Below are 22698 nucleotides of genomic sequence, written 5' to 3'. Positions count from 1 at the left end.
GCGCCTACCCAGTGCGCGCGCGCGCGGCGCCGAGTCCGGCGGAGGCCCGCCCCTCCCCCCAGGCCCCCGCGCCCGCGCCGCCCCCCTCCCCACACCCTGTGCGAGTGTCGGCGGCGGCGGCGGCTGCCGAGATTGGAATCCGCCTGCTGGCGCTAGAGGAGGGAGGAGGGAGGAGGGAGGAGGGAGGAGGGCGGGGAGAGCGGGCAGGAAGGCTCGGACTCCGGCGCGTCGGTCCGCGCGAGACGAGGATCGCACGGCCGCGCGAGGGGCGACCGGGCCGGGGCCGCTGCACGCCGAGGGCGGAGGCCGAGCCGGGCCCCCGCCGCGCCCCGGCGGCTCGCCGCGCCCACCCCGCTCCGCGCCGAGGGCTGGAGGATGAGTTCCGCGGGGTCCGGGTGAGTTGGCTCGTCCGAGAGTGCGTGTGCGCGCCGGGAGAGGCCGGCGGCGGCAGGGAGGCCGGCACGGGCGCGGGGCGAAGTTTCGGGGGCAGCCAGGCGCGCGCGGGAGGCCCGAGCGGGGGGGGGGGGCGGCCCGCTTCGGCCGCCTCGCGGGGTCCCCACCGTCCCGACTGTGTCAGGCCGCGCGGCCCGCTGGGCCCCACCGCCCGGCACCCCCACCCCGGGCCCGGCCCCGCCGGAGACCCCGGCCCCTCGGACGCCCGACGTCGGCTCCTTGCAGCCCCCCGCGGCGGCCCCGCTGCCCGGCCCCTCTTTTGTTCCCCACCCCCGGGTTTCAGGCCGAGTTTGGGGAGGCGGTGTGGGCGAAAGCCGCCTCCAACGACGCTTCTTGAATCCTTAAATGGGAAAGGCGCTCACCTCTTTCGCCCAGGAGCTGCGAGGCTGATACTCGCGATTTGTCTCTCTCCGCTGCTGCGAAGGAGGAAAAAAAAAATGTCTGTTTCGTGGGGTGGTAGAGTCCGGGGGAGCTGCGAGCCCTCGCTCAAAACTTGCCCGCGAGAAGGTGCCAGGTTTCTCGGAGGTTCACCTGTTGTCCTGCGCGGCCTCCGCTGCCATGTCTGTTGTGATTCTGCACTTCAGTTTCTGAAAACTTTCTGCCGGATTGAATGTAACCTTTTTTCCCCCTCCTCTTTCCAGACTCCCTAGTGGAAAGATTTGGCAGGAAAAAAAAATAGCTTGCGTCAGGAAAGAAAATGTGCTGTGTGTTAAGGGTCTGGCGTTTTGTGACTTGTATACTCGTTCATGCTCTCGGATGTTTTAATTTGGTCAGGGTGCTGTAGTTTTTCTCTTTCAAATGGTTACCAAACTCTTTTGAGTACACAGTGCAAATTTGGCACATTCACCTGTGTGACGTCATTTAATCCTTGTGATAACCCTGGTCATTGTGTTCATTTTTTAGACGAGGAAACCGAGACGCAAAGAGGTTAAGTAGCTTGTACCAGTGAGCTGGGATTTGAACCCAGGGTTTGCTCTGCTATTCAAGAACTGTCAGAGTGAGACTTAGGAAGAGTTTGAAAACAACAACAAAACCTCTTTCTGCAAACAGTTTTACGTGTAGGGGCACTTTGCAGTTTCTCATACTTGAAATGATCACTGTTTTGTTGCTTGAGTTGAAAGCAACTCCTTTATTGTATTTACTTATAAGACGAGTTCAACTCTGAATTGTGGTAGAATGTAACTTAATGCTTGTCACTGTTTCCAACTGTTGAAATAAGAAGTTCGTGAACCAGAATTATTTAAGTACTTAAACTTGAAGCAAAAATAAGGGTAGTTCTGAGCTAGAAAGGGGTTGAGTTTACAAAAGGGTGATTGAAATTTAGAATACTCTTTCATAGAACCAGTATTCCACTCGTGCCCCCACCCCCCCCCGCACTGTATTCGTGGAACGCATTTCAAACTTTTTCTCACTTCTCCACACCCTTTACCGAAAAGCTTGAGATATTCAGTGGGAAATCCTTCCAGAATGTACTGGGTTACTTCTATCATCTGCTTTCCTTCCATCTCAGTGGAATGGTTTTTGTCCTTCGTCCTAACACCTTGTTTCATTTTTTTGCTCTCTCCTACTTAATGGAGTAGGAGTTACCCTCTTTTAGGGTTTTTGAAAGTATAAATGTGTTTAAGATTTTTTTCAATTTACAAAAACCTTCCGTGGAGCATACTACTCCCTCAAGCTGTTATGTTGCTGCTTTTCCTTTTCAAATCATATTAACATTAAAAAAAAGTTGTCTCCTTGTAAAAGTAATACGTGTTCATTAAAGAAAAATTGTAAAATAGAGCAAAATTGAAGTAAAATTAAAATTCAGTCTGAACTCCATAATCTCATCTCTGCAGATTGCCATGAGTAGTTTACTTTTCCTGCATTTACTTCCTGGCCATCTATTCACTTCTTAACCCCTTGTTCTCTGCAGTTCACCTTTACAAGTGTTACCTATAACCTAAGTAACACATTTAAGCCCCTTTTCTAAGTCACCTCCTTGAGTTTTCTGTGATATTTAACATCGTCTTCTCATTCTTGAAATGCCTTTCCTTGGCTCTTTTTTTTTCATGTATCCATTTTATTCAACGAATACTTAGCCATATTCTAACACACCCTGCAAAGCGGTTGGATGCCACAGCAGACATTGTCTTTGCCCTCATGGAGCTTAAAGTTTGGTGGAGGAGACATAGATTGAAGAAGGAATTCTACAGTTAACTGTAACTGATTATAATTAAAGTGCACGGTATTAGAAGAGCATAAAATGGGGACCTGACCTGGTGCTGGTGGTGCTGGTGCTGGGACGGGAAGGGCTTAAAAACATCACTTTGGAACCATCCTGAAGGAATGAATGGGAGTAGGACAAAGGGCTTCTGTGACATACTGACTTTGTTCCTCTTTGCCCCTCTCCGTTCTTCCCGCTGAATGTGTGTTCTCCAGGTTTCACTTTTCAGATCACTTTTCTATATGGCACTAGTCCCTTGGCATTTTTATTGTTCAGACCCTTCTATCTCAATAATTCTCAGAGCTTATTCTCTGTTTCTCCTCTGCACGTGAATCCTTGTTTTTCCCCAGTTGCTTTATACAAATCTCTGCCTGGTTGTTCTGGTTCAGAACAAACTCCTCTTCCTTACCAAACTTGTTTCCCTGGTGTTCCTTATTTCTGTTGATGTCATACCAAACCCAGACCTTTCTCCATTTCGTCACGTCTTATCTGTAGTCAACATCTATTCCTTCTACTGTCATTGTATTGTTCCTCTTTATTCCTGATGATGTGGGTACAAGTCTTGATACATGTTGGTCTGAAGGTTATAGACTCATAAAATGAATTGGGCAGCTTTCCTTTTTCTCATTTCAAGAGCATTTTATTTATTTTTAAAAGATCGTTATTTATTTGGGGTGGAAGGGAGGGCACTCAAGTTGGGGGGGGTAAGGGAGAGAGAGAATCTCACGCAGACTCCACGCTGAGCTGACGCAAGGCTTGATCCCACGACCGTGAAATCGTGACCTGAGCTGAAACCAAGAGTCAGACGCTTAACTGACAGGTGCCCCTTAGGAGCATTTTAGACTGGAATTACCTTGAGAGTTGGCAGGCCTCACCTATAACACCATTCAGGCTTGCTTTCTTTTCTTTTCTTTTCTTTTCTTTTCTTTTCTTTTCTTCTCTTCTCTTCTCTTCTCTTTTCTTCTCTTCTCTTTTCTTTCTTTTTCTTTTCTTTTTTCTTTTTTCTTTTCTTTCTCTCTTTCTTTTCTTCCTTCCTTCCTTCATTCCTTTCTTCCTCCCCTTCCTTCCTTCCTTTTTTTCTTCTCTGTAGAGGACTTTGGATACCATTTCAGTCTATTTAATAACTGTTGGTCTGCGTAGGTTTTCTATTTCTTGTGTGAGTTTTAGTGTTTAATATTTTCTCCAGAGATTTATTTGAGTTTTCAAATCTACTGATACTTTGTTTTCACACAATTCTTTTTCTTTAAATTTCTTTGATTCCATATATATTTGTATGCAACAGTATATATTGTGTATATATTTGTATATTTGATGATTTCTTTTTTTCTAACTAAATCAGGTTTTGGTTGCACCTGGGCTACTGTTGCAATCTTCTTGCCTTCCCTTTCACCTTTATCTGGGTTATCTTATGTGGTTCTGGTTAAGTTGATCTTGAAGACCAGTTTGTCACTTCTCTGCTTAGAAGTTTCCAGTGTCTTCTATTAAATGAAGGCCTTTCCATGGGATTTACCTCAGATTTCCTTTATTCATATCTCCCACTATTTTTGCCTTCTACACATGTGCTTTTCCCCCTTTTTGAAGTCTTTTCCATTTTCTTCTGGATGAAATCCCTTCTGAAGGAATTCCTTCCGAAGGAAGGGTTTTTTCCTAAGGCCAGTTTTTTATCTAATATTTTCTTACTGCACTTACTAATTTGTCTTTTGAAAAAATCAACTTTATCGGAGTGTCTGGCTGGGTCAGTCGGTGGAGTGTGTGTAACTCTTGATCTTTCGGTGGTGAGTTCGAGCCCCACGTTGGTTGCAGCAATTACTTAAAAATAAAATCTTAAAAAATATCAACTTTATAGAAGTATCATTTATATAAAGTGATATGCACATATTATGAAGTTCCCTGAGTTATTTGGTCTTTTATAGCGATTTGTATATAAATATTATTTCTACTAGCCTGCTGACTGGGTCTGTAACTGACTTTGTTGCATTTTAAAATGAATAAATGGAGACAGGAGCCTTTCTTCTTTCTCCAGCAGTGGCTGGACGTCAGTTATAGTAGTACCGATCTGATTTTCAGATTTGGGGAGCAGAGAGCCACAGAGAGAAAGGAAAATGGGTTTCCCTTCAGGCTACATTTTGAACTAGAAGGTCCTTCCCTCTTCCACCTTTTATTAGTGTTTATGTTTTTAGAATGCCTTTTTAATATCTCAAGGTCCATACTGACCAGGTCATTCTAACTTTTTAATACTTATAAGATTAAATGCTGAGTTGTATTGAATTATATCAGTTATAAGATGCACCGTACTTTTATGGGCCACTCATAAAGAAAATCTGCTTAGAGTCAATTTCAAGAAGCCATTGATTGTAAGATGCACCCTAATTTCAGAGGTGCTAAAATATGAAAAATATATGTGCCTTACAATTGACGAATAGGATTTTTCTCAGTTAATCAAAGTTCCCATTCCTTTAGTATAGACGTTGGGAAGAATTTAAACCACGTTTATGTGGGAGTGACTTGTAAATCTGTTGTTACTATGAAAAGGTGTTCTTTTGTTTGTTTGTTTTTTGTTTTAAAGAGAATGCCTTTTAAACCTTTTAAACAAGTAAAGCATTTTAGGTGGTATAGAGAAATATTTTTAGATGGGGTCTCCTACAACTAGTTATGCCAGTCTGATTGTAAGGCACTTTGACCCCCAGCTTTCAGTTTTTCCCCCTTAATTTCTTCTGCTCATTTTCCTAACATACAGGTTCTCTAAGAGCTGAATTTTCACAAAATAGCACAGATAATGTAAAGGGGGAATTGTAGGAGAGTTGTGATAGCCAATTTTATGGACTATTTTAAAGAGAATACCCAATAATTATATATCATTATTAACAATCACATATACTTAGTTTTTTAAAAAGTAAATACAAAAATAACTGTAAATGTTTGGATATTTTACTAAATCATAGTTGTAATATATATCAGTTTTTATAGCTACTATTTTAAAGGCTATCAGTTCTTTAAAAATAAAAACAAAATGATGTGCCTAGAGATCCCCACTAGTGTTTTTTGAAGACAGCACTAGGTTAGAGTAGGGCTTTAGGAGATCAGATCACGGTGGGCCCAGTGGGTCTCCAAACCAAGTTCACATAGACATTGACTAGTAAGGAAATTATTTTTTAGTATCTTTTGTTAAAAACAAGTGGATTTCAGCTACTCTGATATTGTGGATGTTGTTCCATTTTTATACTTTTATGTTTCTGATGAACTTTAAAAAAAAAGATTTCTGTATTAGAGAGTGAAGGAACGTGTGTGGGGGCGGGGTTTGGGGAGGGGCAGAGGGAGAGGGAGAAAGAAACTCAAGCAGACTCCCTGCTGAGCACAGAGCCTGATAAGGGGCTGAATCTCACATCCCTGAGACCACGACCTGAGCCCAAATCCGGACTGTACCACCCAGGCGTCCGGATAAACTTTGTTTTCTTTAGGGTGTACATTTGTTCATACTGCTAATAAGATGTGAAACAGTGGAGCTTGGCTATTGCTCTAGTTGTATACAATTGGCCACTGATTTAAGGAGGATGGGGTATATCAAGTGTAGGGATAAAATAATCAGATATGCAGTTTAGGGAGATTAGTTATATAGTGGAGAATCATTTTGAAGAAAGGAAGACTGAAGACACAGAAACTTGTAGGGACACTGAAACCTGTTGCATCTTGGCCCAGACTAGGATGGTGGCAGATAATTAGGGTCCAGAAGGGACAAGACTTGGTAATTAGCTTTGGGTGAGAGAAGGAATGGGATTGGCAAGAATGACTCGCAGATTTCTAGTTTGGAAGCCTGATAGGGTAGAGATGAAAAATGAGAGCTGGTTTATGAAGGAAAATAGTTTAGTTTTGATAATATGGAGTTTAACAACCAAGTAGAGATTTCCACTTGGCAGTTGTGTGTATGGGGCTGGAGTTTGAGAGAGGTTTGGACTGCAGGTAGATACTGGGGAGCAGTTGCCATGTAGGTTGTATATTCTATCAGAATTTCGTGGCTCTCTCAAGTGATTTTTGCTTGCAAATGACACACTCAACTCAAATTAGCTTAAAGGGGAAAAAGCCTTGTCACCCCCCCCTTCAAGTTTTTAAAAAGACTAGAAATTTGTATCTCAGTGTTCAAGTGAAGTAATTGGGTGGGGAGGGGGGGAGGGCGGAGTCTGTCTTATCTACTGTCCACTCTTTGGTTTTGATTTTCATGCAGAGACTTTCATCTGGCAGAGGATAGCCACTGGCAACTCCAGGCTTGTGTGGCTCTAACTGCTATGGATTCCAGAGGTAAAAAGGGTATCTCTTTCCCAGGTGCATATATTCTGTCTCATGGAGAGATTCTTATTGGGACTACGTGGAGTCTGGGGTATCATCCTTGTCCAGCCCTAGCTTATTGCCCTGGGGCAGTTAGAGAGCCAGTTAAACACCAGCACTGAATGCCTTCCTAGAACCATGAGAGATGGGAAAAGTGGTTGTTTCCCCAGAGAAAGGATGGCTCTAAACAGGTGAACAGCATAAATCCACCATCTTTTGGTTCTTCACCCTTTTTAAGGTCATTTTTTGAGTATCAGAAGAAAAATACACACATGATATCAAATTTGTGGATAATTACATGGTTATATTATCCTGCTGTATACAGCAAAGAGCCTAGAACAGCCCTAAGAAACACCAGTTTAAGACCTTGGTAGAGAAGATAGACATTAAATAGTTTCACAAATAATTGTCTAATTGTAGTTACATTAAGATCTATACAAGGGAAGTACAGGGAGCTTATAAGCATGTGTAATAAAGAAACATGTCCGTTTAGGGTGCAGGTGCTTTGGAAGGCTTTTCTGAGAAAGTGACCTATAGAGTAAGACTGTAGACGAGAAAGCAGAGGGAGAATGTTTCTGGAAGTATTCAGTAGTTTTTTAAAGCAAACATATTTTGACTTTTAAAAATTATGAAAGATGCATTGGAGTGTCTGGGGTGGCTCAGTTGGTTAAGTGGCTGCCTTCACTTCAGCTCATGTCATGATCTCAGGGTCCTGGGATCAAGCCCTGCATGGGGCTCCCTGCTCAGCAGGGAGTCTGCTTCTCCCTCTCCCTCTGCTCCTCCCCCCTGCTCAGGCTCTCTTGCTCTCTCTCTCAAATAATAAAATAAAATAAAGTCTTAAAAAAAAGAAATGCAGCTAATGTGGATAACCTGGGAAATATGAAAAATTATAAAGAAGCAGTAGAACACTTAAGTTTCGGCTTCTGAGTTTTTGTAAGTTAACATCTAGTACTGGTTCTACCACTAAGTTAGCAGTACGGTCTTGGATACTATGCTAAACTTATCTGGATCTCCCTTTCCTTATCTTAAAAAGTGAAGGGTACTTGGTGAACTTTAAGATCATTTTCTACTTAAAAAAAAAAAAAAAGGAAAGAAAATTCCATGGCTTTAATGCAGAACAATTTCTTGCTGAAATTGCAGGTCATGTAATGCTTTTGGTTGTGATGACATCACTGGGTTTCTGACTCTTGGCTGTAGAGTCCCTCTTTCCTGCCTTGGCAGTCATTGTAAGTAACGAACGGAATGGCTTGTGGCCAGTGGTGTTCTTTCATGCCCTGCTTTCTTATCTCATTTCTTGAGCATTAATTTTTTTTCTCTCTAGCCTTTGGATAAATTATCTGAAATGTTAGAAGCTCTCAGTTTTGAAGTTAAGAAATCTGGAGGAGACTTGCATGGTTGTGATACCATTTTATGTAAAAATTTGTTGGTAGTTTTCCTATTAGCAATTAATGTTTTTGGTATTGTATTCCAGTAGTTTAAGGTCTGAAGTGTCTTAAATTTGCATTTAATTAAGAATATTTCAGATTTCTGTCTTAAAGAATCTCTTGATAGGAAATGTTAAAGGCTGCTAAACTTTGGTAAAGTTCTTAAAACTTACATATTTTTCAAAAAATTGTTTAAAAGTGTCATGAAATGAAAATATTTCAACAGTTAATATTCAGAAGTATCTTAAATCAACAAAATATAGTTGCTTGATGACAGATAATTCCTTATAGTTTTATTTCAGTAATCTTTCATGTAATAAAAATGTTGGGAAAAAACTTGCATGTTGAATTTATGTATGTATCTGAGTAGAGAAAAAGAAGTTAATCTTCCTGAAATAGTGCTTTAGTCATCATTCGTACTTGTTAATATTTTCCTCTGGTTTCTTATTTGCTTACAATATGAAATTCAAATTATCTCAGACTGGCCTTTTGCTCCGGCCCAGTCTGCCTTTTTGCCTTATTCGCTTCAAACTACTATTTTATTAGCCTACATCACCTAAATATCCAATTCTGGATTTCTGTTCAGAATCGTTAGACCCCTGCTGTCCCCTGCAGTAGCCAGTACCACATGTGGCTGTTGAACATTTGAAATGTGGCTGGTCTGAATTATGAACCACATTTTGAAGACAGTACAAAAAAGGAATGTAAAATATCTCATTACGCTTTTAAAATACTGATTACTTATTGAAATGCTGCTGTTTTGAATATGTTGGAGTAAGTAGGAGTAAACTTAATTTCACCTGATTCTTTTTGCTTTTTTAATATGGCTAGTAAAAAACTTAAAATTATGCATTATGGTGGACAATGCTACCTTGACTCTCCTTCCCCCTCTTCTTTTTTTTTTTATTTTTTATTTTTTTATTTTTTTTTAAAGATTTTATTTATTTGACAGAGAGAGAGACAGCCAGCGAGAGAGGGAACACAAGCAGGGGGAGTGGGAGAGGAAGAAGCAGGCTCATAGCCGAGGAGCCTGACGTGGGGCTCGATCCCATAATGCCGGGATCACGCCCTGAGCCGAAGGCAGACGCTTTAACCGCTGTGCCACCCAGGCGCCCCTCCTTCCCCCTCTTCTTTGCTTATCAAAATGCTTCAAAATCTTATCTGCTCTGTGAAGCCTTCCTCAGTGGTTCACACCTAAAAGTTAGCTCTTTTGATCATTATTCAAAGGCAGTATTTTGGTGTTTCTTGTACCATTTATTAATGTATCAGATTTCTTTATTACAAGCCTTCTCAGCTTTTAGTCTAGCAACACCCCAATATAGTTTCCCTAACTGTATTACCATAGAGCCTTCCTTAGTTTCTTCTCTCTCTCTCTCTTTTAAAAAAGATTTTATTTATTTATTTGACAGAGCACAAGCAGGGGGAGGGGCAGAGGGAGAGGGAGAAGCAGGTTTCCCGCCCAGCGGGGAGCCCGATGCGATGCAGGGCTTGATCCCAGGACCCTGAGATCTTGACCTGAGTGGAAGGCAGCCGCTTAACCGACTGAGCTACCCAGGTGCCCCCCTTAGTTTCTTCTCTTTACAGAAGTTACACATATTTGGTTGAAACTTCAGACCTAAAGTAGACAGTGAAAAGTCTTTTGTAATCCTGCCTCCGCTGTCCCCCCAGATTACCAGTGTTAAAAGTATAGAGCTAAATTTAATCTTTCTTTTTTTTTCTTAGATTTATTTATTTATTTTAGAGAGAGCGCGTGCACCCTTGCTGGGGGGTGGGGGCAGAGGGAGAGCAAATCCCCAGCAGACTTCCTGCTGAGCGTGGAGCCCTATGTGGGGCTGAATCTCACAACCCAGAGATCACAACCTGCGCTGAAATCAAGAGTCAGACACTCAACTGACTAAGCCACCCAGGCACCCCCCTTTTTTTTTTTTAAAGTATTATTTATTTAAATAATTTCTACACCGTGGGGCTCGATTCCTGACCCCGAAGTCAGGAGTCTAATGCTCTTTGGATTGAGTCAGCCAGGTACCCGGATAAATGTAATCTTTCTTTTCCACTGTCTTCATCTCTTTTTCTTTTCCTCTCCCCATTTCCAAAAAATGAGGTGATACTATGTATCCTTTTCTTTATCTTTGTTTTCACTGAATAAATCGGAGGACTCTTTTTATGTCATTAAATGTCAATTTACTCATTCTTTTTGGTAGCCAAGTAATATTCCCTTTTATGAATATACCTTCATTTTATTTACCAGTCCCCTATTGATGACTATTTAGATTGTTTCCAGTTTGGGGTGTGTGTGTGTGTGTGTGTGTGTGTGTGTTTTGCATTGTGAAGAGTACTGTGGTGCTTGTACATATCCTGTGAGATTATTTTTATTTTATACGATGAATTCTTAGATATGTGTTTACTGTTGTTTACTGGAAGAGAAGCCATGCATATCTGCTGTAGTGCCAAACTGTTCTGCAAAATCTTTGTGACGATATACATTCCAGCCAACAGTGTTTGAGTGTATTTCCCCCATCCCCTCACCAGCACATCATAACATCAGTCTGTTTTAATCTTTGCCAGTTTGCCAGCTGAAAAAACAGTATTATAGTTTTAATTTGTGTTTCTTTGATTGAGTAAGGTTGAGCAGAGTTTTATATGTTTGTTGGTTCTTTGCATTTCTCTCTCCTTTGTTTATTTTTCTAAACGTTTTTCTTACTCATTTTGCAGAAATTCTCTTTTGGGGGTATGGATATTAACTCTTCCCTTGGCCTGTTGCATTTTTTTTTTGTCATTTGTTTTTTATTTTTGTTCAGGATATATAAAAATTCCTTTGCCGTTGTAAGAGTGGTTTAGAAACAAAAAATAAAAAGTTTCAGTTGACTAATACTCTCCATTTATTTTATAAGCTCCTTGGTGACTGAATTTTGTCTTAAAATATTTTGTTTTGCTCTTTGTACTAATTCAGTGCTCTGTACACAGTAAGTGTTCAGATACTTGTATGTGTTGATGGTGAATGGGGTCCAGAATACATCACTGTGGCATAAAAATTATTTTGAGCTGAAGGTATTTGAGAATAGGCTTTTTTCCTGAACTTCCTTATCTGCCTGAAAGTATAGCCTCACAGAAAAACTTGTCACAAAGCTGCTCCCGAGTTTTGAAACCAAGGAAGATTGACTCTTATCACTAGAGAGGAGAAGAAAGAAAAAGTGGCTCCACGCCTAAACTGACATTGTCACATATATCATATCCATTCTCCTAAGGGCCCATTTATCTTTCCTAAAAGTCATTTGTTTTCCCATAAGTGCCTTCCTCCCCTCTCCTTCCCCTATTAACACATGAGCCTCAAATTATAACTGCCTCTTTTAGTCACATTTTTCTGTAAAGTGAATAAAAATCTGTCTTTTCTCTTACTAATCTATCTTTTGTCAGTTTAATTTGCAGTCCCCCAAATACAGAACTTAAGAGGGTAGAAGAAAAGTTTTTCCTCCTTGGCAGTGGCCAGGTTGATTGTTTCTGTCTGCTAGTGCAAGGGGTAATAAGCAAATGAAGTTTCTCTATCTAAAAACAAAGTTAAGTATTTTAAATATAAAGAGTCAAATTTCTTTGAACTACATTTTTCAAAATGTATTCCTCAAAACTAAAAATTTATGAAATGAAGTGGAATATACTATTAAAGAGACATCCCCCTCTTCCTGAATATATTCTTACAATTATATTGCTGTCTCTTAATCAAGTGGCATCATTACTCTAATTGTGTTGACTAAGCCTTTGTTCTTTCTCAAGTTATTCAGTGTTTCCTATTCTTTCTTAGCATCTTATCAGTTTGTGTAGAAGGTGGTTTGTGACAGGTTCCACTGGTCACATCATTCAGAAGAAACAAAAAAAAGTCATACAGTTAAGGTTAAATAGTGAAATTTTTATACAAAGAAGCTGTTAATTACTTAAGAAGATAAAGGGATCTCGATATGATTACAGTGACTTCTGGATTCCAAATAAAACGTTCATTAAACCTTGAATTATTTATATGTTTAGTTACCTATCTCTATATTTAGTGTTCCATTCCTTACTACTGTTTACTGGGTTTGTGACTGTGCACCAAAGTAGTTAATCTCTCTAAGGTTCATTTCCTTATATGTAAAATGAGGATAATAACAGATCTTTCGCCGTTACTGTGAAGACTAACTGAATGAGTACAATTAAGCACCGAACACTATTTTTGCCACATAGTAATGCTTAATAAATGTTGGTGGGGATGAATATTTGTGTGAGAGAGTATTTGTGTGGGAGAAGATGAGGTCAGGTTTATCTTCAAAAGCAGTTTGAATGGCTGCATTTATAGGGTCCTTGAAGATCAAATCTAATCCTGATACCTTCTGGAAGCACATGTTACGTTTATTCATATTTTTAACATTTGAATTTGTGAAGTATTTTTGTATGCCAGCAGTACTGGCAAATTGATAATGGGAGGTTTTGTTACTTTTTTTTATGTGTTAAGAATTGGAGGCTAATGAAGGTTAATTGTCCCACCAAGGTCAAACAAGTAAGAGTAAGAAGTAAGCAGGGGTGCCTGGGTGGCTCAGTTGGTTGAGCGACCAACTCTTGATTTTGGCTTAGGTCCTGAACTCAGGGTGGTGAGATCTAGCCTCGCATTCACTGTAGGGCTCCATGCTCAGTGGGGAGTCTGCTGGAGATTCTCTCCCTCTGCCCCTCAGCCCTGTGCTCTGTCTCTCTCTCTCTCAAAATAAATAAATCTTAAAAAAAAATAAAAGAAGTAAGTAGCATCGGACTCTCCTAGTTAGCTCAGAATGGGGACTAGGACCTCAGAGTTAAGTGTTAAGTCAAGGATTCTACATTCTAAAGAAAGCCCAAGCACTTAGTGGCCTGAATCCTTTCCAGGGCTTATCAGGGTGTGATAGAAACCTTCCAGAGGATGGAGGGGAGAATTGTCCACAGTAGTTACCTCAGTGGCTGGTTTGCCTAGGTGAGGATCACTGTACTTTTTGCTCCCTTCTTGCTCCCATGAAGTGGCCTTTCCTTAAAAGCTTAGTGTGGGGAGGTCTAAGAGAACCAGTCCTGAGGTTAGGAATACTAGGGAAAAGTGGAGCAGAACCGGAACTGTCATTACCTAGACAGTGGTTGTTACACAGCTGATCGGTTTATCTGTGCCTACTTGAGTTAAGGGATAAAGAAAAGTGGAGAGAAATCTCAGCGTGGACAGAGGGTAGCAGTGGAACAGCCTGTACTTGTTTTGAATTTCTGTTCAAGTGGGTAATGTAGAAGGTAACCAGGCTTTAGCCATCTTGACAGGGCTGGCTCTGTTGGAGAGGGGAGCAAAAGTAGAAGAGCTCGAGCTGAAGCAGATCTTTGGGTAGGGAAGTGGGCTGTTGGATTAGAGCCTCTCACGCCTCATTCACCAGAGAGCTCCAGCCTGTCCGCAGAAGAAGAGCCACCGTTTGGCTGCCTGTATCACAGTTAGCACTAGCCAGCGCGGGGGCAGCCACCGCGGAGGACTGCAGCAGTGCTCCCATGTTGAGACAGCTGATTCTCTTCTCCCTCATCCCCCCTCGCCTCCCCCAACAGATCAGACTTTACCCCTTCCCTAGTTGAACTTTCTTGGACAATGGGCCAAATCTGAATTTGGAGGGAAGGAGATGACTGTGTAAGGTCGAAGATTAAAGTTTTAAATAGCAATAAACTGGACTGGACTTTTTTATAACTGAAAACTACTGGAAAGCTATAGGAATCATTCCAGACGTCGTTAAAGGGTGGGATAGGGAAATTGGACCAACCATAACCGTAGCTGGAGGTAGAAGTTGGAGAAAAATAAAACCTTTTCTCAGGTTTGTACCAATTTCAGACCTCTTATTAAAGTCACATAAGTATTGGGACGCCTGGGTGGCTCAGTTAAGTGTCTGCCTTTAGCTCAGGTCATGATCCCAGGGTGCTGGGAGTGAGCCCCATGTCAGCCCCATTTCGGGTGCTCAGCTTGGGGGGGGAGCCTGCTTCTCTTTCTGCCTGCAGCTCCCCCTGCTTGTGTACTCTCTCTCTCTCTCTCTTTCTGACAAATAAATAAATAAAATCTTTAAACAAAAAATAAAGTCACATAGGTATCAGCTTAAGTTCCTACTAAAGCCCCTGTGACACCAGCCCCCATTCTTTTTTCTGTATAAAGCTATTAGAGTATTATACATGACCCTTTGATCTTCTTAATGGTTCTTTTCCAAGTACATTCCAATTCTGCGCAATATAGTTTTTTTAAGCATATTAAGCATATTTTAATTCTAACTAGTGCACTTCAAATTTATGACTGTATGATGACCTTTTTAATTGAAACGTTAAGTAAAATATGTTATTCCTTAGTTTTTATGGAGTTGTTGGAGTTTATCAAACTTGGAAACAGTAAATAAAATAAAAAGTAGTCAATAAAAAGCCTTTATTTATTTATTTTTAAAATTTAAAAAATAAATTTTATGTATTGAGAGAGAGCGAAAGTGAGCGAGATCACAAAGGGAGAGGGAGAAGCCGACTCAACGCCAAGCAGAGTCTGATGCAGGGCTCGATCCCAGGACCCTGAGATCATGACCTGAGCCGAAGGCAGACGCTCAACCGACTGAGCTGCCCAAGCGCCCTTAAAAAGCCTTAGTTTCATGTATTTTACTCAGTGTAGGAGATTCTGAATTCGTGCAGTTTTATTTATTTTTTTTTTAAAGATTTTATTTATTTATTTGACAGAGATAGAGACAGCCAATGAGAAAGGAACACAAGCAGGGGGAGTGGGAGAGGAAGAAGCAGGCTCATAGCAGAGGAGCCTGATGTGGGGCTCGATCCCATAACGCCAGGATCACGCCCTGAGCCGAAGGCAGACGCTTAACCGCTGTGCCACCCAGGCGCCCCCGTGCAGTTTTAAATTAACTTTCAGTATTGCTCACATAGAGAAGGTGAGTTTTAGTTTAAATACTGTAGCGCAATAAAATAAAAGATCAGGAGGAACTAGGTAGTACCTAACATACTGTCCTTACTGTGCCCGTGGCCCTATTTTAAATGCTTTACACATACTAACTCATTTAATCCTTACAAGTAGTCTGTGATATGGTATGGTTATTAGTTCCCTTTTGTGCAAGAGGAGAACGAGACCACAGAGGTGAACTAGCTTGTCAAGGGTTGTGCAGCTTGTAAGTAGCCGAGCTAAGGAATCACACCCAGGTAGTCTGACTCCAGGGACCATGTTCTTTTTTTTTTTTTTTAAAGATTTTATTTATTTATTTGACAGAGATAGAGACAGTCAGCGAGAGAGGGAACACAAGCAGGGGGAGTGGGAGAGGAAGAAGCAGGCTCATAGCGGAGGAGCCTGATGTGGGGCTCGATCCCATAACGCCGGGATCACGCCCTGAGCCGAAGACAGGCGCTTAACCGCTGTGCCACCCAGGCGCCCCAAGGGACCATGTTCTTAACCATAGAATTATATTCATTCTCAAAGAGAGTAGGCTCATTTTAAGACGAGGCTGTGTACTCTGCACACACACACACACACACACACACACATTTTACTTTATCTTTGCCTGCTTCTATTGCCTGTTCACATTCAGGAGATGGATTTGCCTGTGTCTGTTGGTGTGTTAAACATTCTCTCCACTCACGGTTTGCATATATGTATTTGATGGGTTAACTTTGATTGACTTCTGACAATTAACTCCTACTTCTCTCTTTAATACTTAAAATTTGTTAAAAACTTTTCATGGCAACTTTTTGGTTGGTATTTTTTGACTTCCCTGATGTTTGTTTTGCATCGTAAACAGTATTCAAAGGCCAGTGGAATGCAGTTACTTTTTAAGCACTTACCAGAACGCTTCCCATAAATATTAAAAAATTAGTGTTGTGTTATATATCTCATTTCTGAGATGTGTATGAGTTTAGCTGTTGATGATCACACAGGCCTTTTTTTTACAACTTTACCTTGGCTGTTACTGCAAAGTAGTTGAAACTGGGCAGGTATTTGCTTAACATAATTATATGATTTGTATCATTTCTTAGAATACATTTAAAATCTACCCTGTGGAAGAGCAGGAAGAAAAAGAGATAAAGAAATATTGCCACATCATTTGAAAATGAAACTGAATAAGCCCATCTATAGGGCAGGTTTGGGAGTCAAGTAGGTTGAGAAATGAAACCTGATTTTTACCCGTTAATGATAGCGAGACTGTCCCCTGGAATATTATTAAATTGCTTGTGTTGTTTCATAGAAATTATTTAAATATAATTGATTATGGCATGTAGACATTTAAAAATAATCCTTTTCCTTACAGGTTTTTCTTCAAAACAAAACAAAAGCCTTTTTTGCCTTTTGATTACAAAAATAATGCTCACGAACAAATATAAAGCATAGAGAAGTTCTGAGAAAAAAATAAAAATCCTTCATATTCATATTATGCAAAGATAACCCCTGTAAACATTTTGGTATATGCAGTGTAAGTTAAAAAAAGGTAAAAAAAAGCTTAACCTTTCTTTCTTTTCCTTCTTTCTTTCTTTTACTAAATGTTTCTACCATAACTTAAGAGTTTGAGGACATTAGGTGAGCAAAACTGGAATTCTCTTCGTGCATTAAGCATGAATGTCTAAACTGAAATAGAAGAAACTTGGAGTTAAAGTGGGGCTTAATTCCAGGGAAGGGGCTATTTAAATAGGAAATTTTGGAAATTTGGCTGTCTTGTTCTAGTTACCCGATTATCTTTTTTTCTGTATATTCTCTCTTTTTCAGCTTCACAGCTTTTAAGCTTTAAAAAGAAGGTTAAGATGTTTCATATTTGATGTGTTTTTCTGTAATAATGGACTAAAATAGAATAAGATGTGGGGAGGTAGAACCTAAACTGAGGGAGGTCAAAAACCATATGGAAATAGAAAATCCAAAACCTCTAGCAGAATGAGCTAGAAAGAATGGAATCTAAACACTGAAATTATACATCTGCTAGGCAGCTGTGCATTCTTTATTCATAGATTATGTGCAGAAATAGCAAAAGACACTTTGAAAGGAAAACATGTCCTAAATAGACTGAGCATATATTCTTATCTCTAATTATGATGTATACATTTTTAGTTATACAATGTATATTTAATTCATCTTTAAATGCATTATTCCTCTATTGTAGGACTTATAAAAAAATTGTTTCCCAGAAATAACATCACTTTTTTGGCTTAAATGTAGATTTCCTATTTATATCTTCAGCACTCAATCAGCATTTTATTAAATTACAGATCAGGGTATTTTCAGTGATATTGAGAGAGAGCGATGCTTTTGTAAAATTTGTCATTGCTTTCTTTTTTGTCAGTATTCAAGGATATGTGGCACTTTAATGTTCTGCCCTTCAGAAACCAAGTCTTCTGAATTAGTTTAAACAAAATATGTTTTCAAAATTTAGGCACTTTAAAGCAAATGAAATTTAAAAGGGGAAATGCATGAACAAGCTTTTATTTAGTCCTAGGATGCTTTGTAATTATTAACATTTGTATATTTTATAGTTTACAAAGCACTTTTATGTCATTATGTCCTGTGATTTTCAAGTGATTTTACTCTTAACTTGAGAATTAAGACAACACTGTCAATTCAGTTAGGACTTGTAGTAAGCTCTTGTGTTCCTCCCTCTAAAGGTGATGCTTAGTCAGGATTAAGAAATCTTGGGAAAGTAGAACAAAAAGGATAAAAGTCCCCGACATCTCATAGTAACCATTGATCATATTTAGTATAATTCTTTTCAGTTTTCTTTTCCCGTTTTTTTTTTTGCATAGTTTGTCGATACTGAGGATGCAATATTTATGTCCTTTCAAATTCACATCTTTAGCGCTTCTGATAAAAAAACTGCTCTTAATTATTTTTTGGGCGCGGTTTCAGTAAAATTTTTCTCTACTTGAAGGAAAACATTTTATCCTAGGATCATTATTTCTGTGTATATCTATAATGTATATATAAAACATATGTGCAGATATATATCCATATATAGATATATTCATCTAACAGCTCTTTTTTTTTTAAGATTTTATTTATTTGAGAGAGCGTGACAGAGCACACAAGCTGGGGGAAGGGCAGAGGGAGAGGGAGAGGGAGAAGTAGACTCTCTATTGAGCAGGGAACCCCACGCGGGACTGGATCCCAGGACCCTGAGATCATGACCTGAGCCGAAGGCAGACATTTAACTAACTGAGCCACCCAGATGCCTCTATATCCATGCTCTTAACCCCTATATATGACTGTGTGTATTAAAGTCCATGTCATATATATGTGTTTATATAGATATTAATGATTTTTTAAAAGATTTTATTTGTTTATTAGAGAGAGAAAGAGTGCAGATTTCCTGCTGAGCGGAGAGCCTGATGCGGGGCTCGATCCTAGGACCCTGAGATCAAGACCTGAGCCAAAGGCAGTTGCTTACCTGACTGAGCCACCCAGGCACCCCTATAAAATTTAATGTTATTTTTATAGTGGTTAAGAGCACGGACTCCACTTGGGTTTAAATTAACCCAACTCTTCTTGGGTTTAAATCCCAGATGTGCTTCTTCCTGGCTGTGCAACTAGCAATTTTGGCAAATTGATTTGACAAACATCTCTATTTCCTCATCTGTAAGATGGGAATAACGCTCCTTAACTCATGGAGTGGTTTTAAGATATATATATATGACATATATATAAGTTTTATATTTTAGAACCATATCTGACCCATAATCAGTGTATAAGTTTAAAATTTTAGATCAGGGACCATAATCAATCACTACTTATTTAACTAGCAGACAAAAAATTAGTAAGGATGTAGAAAACCAAACAACACAAAGAAAAATTTAATATAGAGCACCACACCCAGTGAGGATAGAATATGACCCATTTGTTGGTCATAAAGCAAGCCTCAACAGATATCAAAGGATTGAAACCATTCACAGTGTCCTCTCACCACAGTAGAATTAAGTTAGAAATCATTTACAAAGAAAAATATTTGAAATTAAGCACTGCACTTCAAATTCTAAACCCACGGTTAAGTAAAAAGTTACAGAGGAATTAGAAATTAATAGAGTTCAATAATAGTGAAAATATATGTCATAGCAAAATTTGGGATACAGTTAATTTTGTACTTAGAGGAAATGCTACAGCTTTAAAAATATGTATCAGAAAAGTAGAAAGGCTAAAAACGATTTAAATGTCCATCTCAAGAAATTAAAATGATTGGGAATGCCTCTTAATTTTGATTGGATAGAGCGTGGGAAAATTTTTGTTTTATATTTTACATCAGATTCCTTTTTTAATAAGAAAGGGGGAAAGGTATGATTGGAATAGGTTTATTTTGTTTTTCTATTAGTATATATTTTTTAATATGTATGTATGTAAGCTCTACGCCCAGCGTGGGCTTTGAATCCATGACTCTAAGATCAAGAGTCGCATGCTCTACCAGCTGAGCCATGTGCCTTTCCTGTTAGTATGTTTGAACTTCCTCTGCCCCAGAGCTTCATTCCTAGTTTTCTTAGTTTCTAGGAGCCTTTTTATCTCAGTACTCTCTGAAAACCTTTCATTTTCTTGGCCCTTCCATAGAACCCTTAACTTTTCTAAGGAGAACAGGCTTTCTGAAGAAACAGTGATAAGAACTTTGAGATGATTAGTTTTAGTGTTGATAATTATTTCTAAGTCTTTAAGACTTGGAAAGTATAATTCAATTTGGTAAGTATGTAATGAGCACCTGTTATAGACCCAAACTGTCCAGGCTTGGTTATTATATGACAGTAGATAAAATAGCCCTGAGTTCTGCTTTCATGGATCCAGCTTATGCTCTAGTGGGAGAGACCAACATCAAAAAAATCCCAAACTCACCCAGGTGTATGATTACAATGTGATATTGGTGCTAGGAAAGAAAAGGTTAGAGGACTAGGGGAGTGGCTATTAGGAGACCAAAGCTTATTTATGTTGAGAATGTGGTGAGATAATGTACAAAACTGATTATGATAAAGTGGGGGAAATAGACCCATGGAGATTCACAGAAAGTGTATTTTTAAAGGAAGAGAGAATAAATCTTAAAATGTGTTATCATGAGTGACTTAAATTCAGCAGTCCAGAGGCCTGAGTTCCTTAGTTCCTCACTGACTGGTTGGATAGTCTTATTCGGGAAACGCTTCAGGTCTCAGTTCTCTGTTCTATCGAATGAAAGTAATTAGGACTAGACTAGATGATGGCTAAGCTGCTAGTTCCAAAGTGCTAAGTCCATTGAAACTTTTATTAGCACTTTTTAAAGGGTGTTTTTCTTCTGATTATGAAAACCACATATATTATTTTTAGAAAAATTTGGAGACTATAGAAAAGAAAGACCCTTTCTCCTAAATTTCATTTGTACTAGGGATGTCAATTTTATTATGAATAGAGAATATACCAGAGAATTGGGCTTCCCCACAGCTCTGGGAGCTAATGGTCAGCAGAACAGTATTAATCAGGATCAGCTAAATTATGCCTCATTAATTAACAAAATCCTAGAATTTCATTGGCTAGACCAGAGCAAAAAATTTATTCCTCACCCCGTGTAGAGCTTCAGTGAAGTAGACAGTTGAGACAAAGCCTGTCAGAGGTTCTCTCCTCTTGTAGCTGGACCTCTGGAACACATGGCTTTCTTGGTTGCTGTGGAAGGGAAGAAAACATTGGAGGATCTCGTAACCAGTAATTATGTAACTTCAACAGTCAGAACTAGTCATTTGGCTTACCTAACTGCGAGAGGGTAGAGGAGTGTAGTTCTCCCATGCTCCTGGATGCAGAGGGGCCTGGCTGTGGGTGAGCTTAAGCCTTTCAACAATGACCTTGCTTTCCCTGGCTATAGTTGAGTAGAATAAGGATGGAACCCTGATCCAAGTGGGGCCATTTGGATTGTTTGGCCTAGGAATTTGCTTTGGATCACAGGAGACTGACTGGAGTTAGTACTGGAGTGCTCAGGTCGTTAGACACAGATTCAGGAGTGGGATTCAAGTAGCTGAGTGATCAGACGTTGATCTGTAGAGAGAACAGTGAATCAGATGCATTGCCGAAATAAGGTATTGTGTAGCTTTCGGGAGGAAAAATAACCACTGGTATTCCGTGGCTTTACGTTGCCCAGTTCTGCATTATTAATGAAGACTGGTGGTTATTCCTGCAGAGATTTCTTAAGAATATGTATGCTTTCCCAACACATGGGATAGTCACAAAAAGTGAGCATGTTTTGTGCCACAAATCAGTAGATTTTCAGAAAGCAAAAATAAAATAGGTTATATTTATATTTTCTGACCATAGTGCAGTAGAAATGAGCAGAAATAGGATGGCCCCCCCCTCCAAAAAAAACCCAGAACCATACAGAACAAACAAAAACATAAGTGCAAAACAAAACATCTACTTTCTTTGGGAGCAAGGCAAGAGACATTCCTTTCAAATAACTTCAAGGGACGATCGTAACTGAAGTCACACGATTTAGAAGTTAATGACCGTGAGAGCACTACGTATCAATGTCGCCAATGTGAAACTTTAGGAAAATTCATAGCAGTTAAATATTAATTAGTAAATAGGAAAGATTAGAGCGAAGGAACAAGATATTCAGTTTAAACTGATTAAAAACAAAATAAACCCGAATGAAGTAGAACAAAGGAATTAATATAAAATTACAAGTTAATGAAAAGTAAAACAACTTTTTTTTTTTTTTTTTAAGATTTGATTTTTAAGTGATTTCTGCACTCAGTGTGGGGCTCCCAAGATCAAGAGTTGCATGCTCCACGAACTGAGCCAGCCAGGTGTCCCCAAAATAAAACAGCTCTTGACAGTAAAACCAAAGCTGGCAGACTCTGGGCAAGCCTGGTTAAGAAGAAAACAAGCTGGAGGCACATTACAAACAAGCCAGGGACACCTCTATAAATACTGAGATGAGAGCCTCAGAAGAGGATATTGTGCATAGCTTCATGCCACACATCCTAGAAATTAATGAAACAGATTATTTCCTGGGAAAATATAAATTACTAAAATTTTCAGAAGGAATAGAAAAGCTCAATAATCCAGTAGCTGATACAGAAATAGAAAAAACTGTTGAAGATATACCCTTTAAAAGTGCCAGCTATTTTTACAGGACTTTAAATTGGTAACCCCTGTGTTACACAGATTTCCAGAGGAAAGAAAAAAAATGTGAAAGAGAAGATGCCCTTTGAAGTGAGCAAATCCGTTAGCAAAAAAACATAGCACAGGAAAAGAAAACAATAGGCTATTTTCCTTTATCACCTACTTGTAAGATCCAAAATAAGATAGTAGGAAACTGAATCCAACAGTATGTCAAAACTGTGTAG

The 22698-nt window shown here is 39.6% G+C and overlaps 1 protein-coding gene across 1 annotated transcript in view; it reads left to right on the top strand.

Moving 5' to 3' along the window:
• Positions 1-335: 335 nt before the first annotated feature.
• Positions 336-22698, top strand: part of BMPR1A (bone morphogenetic protein receptor type 1A) — a 132932-nt gene continuing 110569 nt past the window's right edge. Inside the window, exon 1 of the mRNA XM_040623926.1 lies at positions 336-395. The gene's annotated coding sequence lies outside the window, so the exon portion shown is untranslated. The remainder of the gene's footprint in view (positions 396-22698) is intronic.

The sequence above is a fragment of the Ursus maritimus genome, unplaced genomic scaffold, assembly GCF_017311325.1.
Source record: "Ursus maritimus isolate PB19 unplaced genomic scaffold, ASM1731132v1 scaffold_7, whole genome shotgun sequence".
In the NCBI taxonomy this organism is placed as follows: domain Eukaryota; kingdom Metazoa; phylum Chordata; class Mammalia; order Carnivora; family Ursidae; genus Ursus; species Ursus maritimus.
The sequence above is the reverse complement of the archived record's forward strand: the minus strand, read 5'-3'. Positions and strand labels throughout refer to the sequence as shown.